This window comes from Eschrichtius robustus, chromosome X (assembly GCF_028021215.1).
Source record: "Eschrichtius robustus isolate mEscRob2 chromosome X, mEscRob2.pri, whole genome shotgun sequence".
Classification (NCBI taxonomy): Eukaryota; Metazoa; Chordata; class Mammalia; order Artiodactyla; family Eschrichtiidae; genus Eschrichtius; species Eschrichtius robustus.
Window position 1 is genome coordinate 110,598,486 of NC_090845.1, and position 3,797 is coordinate 110,602,282.

The following is a 3,797-nucleotide window of genomic DNA, read 5'->3' on the forward strand; positions in this document are numbered from 1 at the left end:
TTTTGGAAGGTTATTAATTATTGATTTGATTTTACTAATAGATACAGGTCTATTCAGATCTTCTGTTCCTTCTTGTGCCAGTTTTATCAAATTGTATCTTTCAAGGAATTGGTCCATTTCGGTCCATTTCATTCAGTTTATCAAATTTGTGCACCTAGAATTGTTTGTAGTATTCCTTTATTATCTTTTTAATGTCCATAGGATCTGTGGTAATGTATCCTCTTTCACTTCTGATATTTGCAATTTTTGTCTTCTCTCTTGTTTTATTAGTCAGCCTCTCTAGATGCTTATCAATTTTGAGCTTTTCAGAGAATGAACTTCTGGCTTTGTTGATTTTCTCTATTCATTTTCTGTTTTCAATTACGCTGATTTTTGCTCTAATTTTTATTTCTTTACTTCTATTTACTTTGGATTTAATTTGCTCTTCTTTTTCTAGTTTCCTGAGGTAGAAGCTTGTATTATTGATTTTAGATCTTTTTTTCTTTTATAACATATGCATTCCCCATGGGCATCTAGCAATGTCAAATTTGGTGATGTGGTTAGGGCAGAAAAAAAAAATGTACATTCAGTGTTATAAATTTCCCTCTAAGCTCTTCTTTTGGTGCAACCCACAAATTTTGATAAATTGTATTTTCGTTTTCATTTAGTTCAAAATATCTTAAAAATTTGTCTTGAGATTTCTTCTTTAACCTGTGTGTTATTTAGAAGTGTGTTGTTTAATCACCAATTATTTTGGGATATTTCAGCTATCTTTCTGTTTTTGATTTCTAGTTTAATTCCATAGTATTCTGAGTGGACATTGTTTAATTTCTACACTTCTCAATTTGTTAATATGTGTTTTTGATGTTAAGTGCATACATATTAAGAATTGTTTTATCTTCTTTGAGAACTGACTCCCTTTATCATTATGTAATGCTTCTCTTTGTCCCTGATAACTTTCCTTGCTCTGAAGTCTGCTCTGTCTAAAATTAATATTTTACTATGACTATAAAGTTGATTAGTGATAACATTTTATATCTTTCTTCATCCATTTACTTTCCATCTATATGTATTTATATTTAAAGCGGGTTTCTTAAAAAAAATCAAGTTCATATATACAAAGAACAGATTGGTGATTACAAGAGGCAGGGGGTTTGAGAAACTGTGGGGATTTTTTTCAGTTTAGTTTAAATAAATTGATTAACAAATTTTAAAAATAATGTGACTGTACCTAATGCCACTGAACTTTATACTTAAAAACGGTTAAGATGGTAAATTTTATGTTGTGTGTATTTTGCCACAATTTTTTTAATAAAGCAGATCCCCAAATAATACATACAATAAAATTCCAGTCATATAAAATTCAAAACCAGGCAAAACTATGCTTTCATAGATTGTAAAACTTCAAAGAAATGCAAGGAAATGATTCTTAGAAAAGTCAAGATAAATGGTTATTGTATCTGTTGGGGACAGGAAGGGATGAGGGTGTGACTTTTGTGGTGCTGGCTATGTTTTGTTTATTGGTTTGAGTTATGTGGATGTTTGCTTTATTACTCTCTTTAACAGTATATATATTTTAGATATTCCTTATATTTTATTTATTTCAGAGTTAAAGAGGAAAAGAAAAAGTTTAAAGCACTTTATTGCTATAGATTATTCAATCAGACAATACTGTAAAAACCAATTGACGTTTTGCTGGAAACCTTACAGGCTCCCACCAAAACAGCTTTAGGATTTCTCCTTTCCATTCTCCATGGTGGGTTTGGAATTGGCAGCTCTTCAGCAATCAACATCGTGCAAGCTTGGTCAGGCACTGTGGGAGGAGATGGGAGAAGCGAAGGGATCACCGAAAGACTGATTTTCAAAATGGATCTGGGGCTTGACTTTGATTTCATACCTCTCATGACACTACTACATTCACAATTTTTCAGTTGTTAAAAAGCATCAGGTGAATTTTTTTTAACCTTAATAATTCGGTTCAGTGTGGAAAAGAAAGATATGCTTTAAAAATATCTAACTCAAAACTCTGCTTTAAAGTGTTTCTCATGACCGACCAGGCATCATCATTATCATCACCTGGAAAAATTTGCTGACCACTCACTATGTGCCTTATCTGAGATGAGTGCCGTGATTGCAGGTGAGAAAAAAAAAAAGACTTTAAAAATATTATTCATATAAAAAAAAAAAGAAATGCATCTTCCAGTTGCCTACCAAAACAATTATTATTCATTAGTAAGCAAGTAACTCTTTGCATTCCAAGAACTTCAAGCAAGTATAAATAACTCCAGATTCACTTGAGTGCAAAAGGCAAAAATAAGATATGGTCTGTGCAAAGCATTTAAAGAGTTGGATATTCACCCCTGTGGTGCAAGGGTTGGGAAGCACAATGGTAAATGTCGAGGATTTGGAGGAGGTTATTGTCATAAAATATGGTGGAGCAATAGTAGAATAAGTAAATGAATCATGCTATAGTCATAGGGTGATTACTATATACTATATAACGCTAATGAATGAAATGAACTACAGCTATACTTAACAACCAGGATGAACCAATGTTAAGGGGAAAACAAGTCACAAAAGAATATAAACATCATTATTTTATTTAAAATCCATATAAAGTTCACAAAGAGGCAAAACTATTTGTATCATTTAAAATGCATACATGGGGGAAATAATGAGAGTAGTGACCTGCATAGGGAGAGAGGAGTTGGTGACCAGGAAAGGCACATACATGCACACACACACACACACACACACACTAAATAAATAAAGTGGGTTTCTTGTAGACAACGTTTAGTTGGGTCTTGGGTTTTTTGTTTTGCTCTCCTGTTTTTATTTCTAACTTCACTCCATTGTGATAATGGTGTAATACGATTTCAGCTTTCTATGTTTATTGAGATATGGGTTTTTTTGCCTAACAATTGATCTGTCATTTAAAATGGTCTGTATGTACTTGAGGAGAATGTGTATTCTGCTGGTGTTGGGTGGAGTGTCATATTTATGTCTGTTAGTTCTTGTTGGTTTATAAGTGTTGTTCAGTTCCTCTATTTCCTTACTGATCTTCTGTCAAGATTTTCTATATGTTATTGAAAGTGAGGTTATACAATCTCCAACTATTATTGTAGAACTGTCTATTTCTCCCTTTCATTCTATCAATGTTTGTCATATATATTTTGAAACTCTGTTTTTAATGTGATGTGTTATAGTCATTGACATGAGTTGACCCTATTATCAATATGCTGTATCCCTCTTTTTCTCTTATAATAATTCTTTTATTTAGTCTATTTTTTATTATAGTCACTCTAGCTCTTGTGGTTATTATTTGGATAGAACATCTTTTGCCGTCCTTTCACTTTCAAGCTATTTGTGGATTCAAAGTGACTCTCCTATAGACAGCATATGGTTAGATTTTATTTTTTAAATCCATTCTTTCTTTTGTGTGTATTTTAAATATATTTTCTTAGTGTGTACTAAGAGAGTTACATTTAATATCCAAAATTTATGAAAGGTATAACATTCTAGTTTGAATTGATACCAACTAAGCTTCAGTAGCATTCAAAATACCTGCTGCTAGATAGCTCCACTTCTCCCCCTTTATGTTGTCATTGCATCAGTTACATCTTTATTAATTGTTTGACCATTAACATAGATTTAAAATTAGTTTTATATATTTGTATTTTAAATCATGTAGGAAATAAAAACGGGAGTTATGAACTATGAGTACAGTAATACTGACTCTTACCTATATAGTGACCTTTATTTCTTCATATGGTTTTGAGTTACTGTCTAGTTTCCTTTTATTTCCTTTTATTTTCCTT

The 3,797-nt window shown here is 31.7% G+C and overlaps 1 pseudogene; it reads left to right on the forward strand.

The window, feature by feature from the left end:
• The first annotated feature begins 212 nt into the window (after window positions 1-212).
• On the forward strand, window positions 213-436 carry LOC137757115 (KANTR integral membrane protein-like; annotated as a pseudogene).
• Window positions 437-3,797: the final 3,361 nt, after the last annotated feature.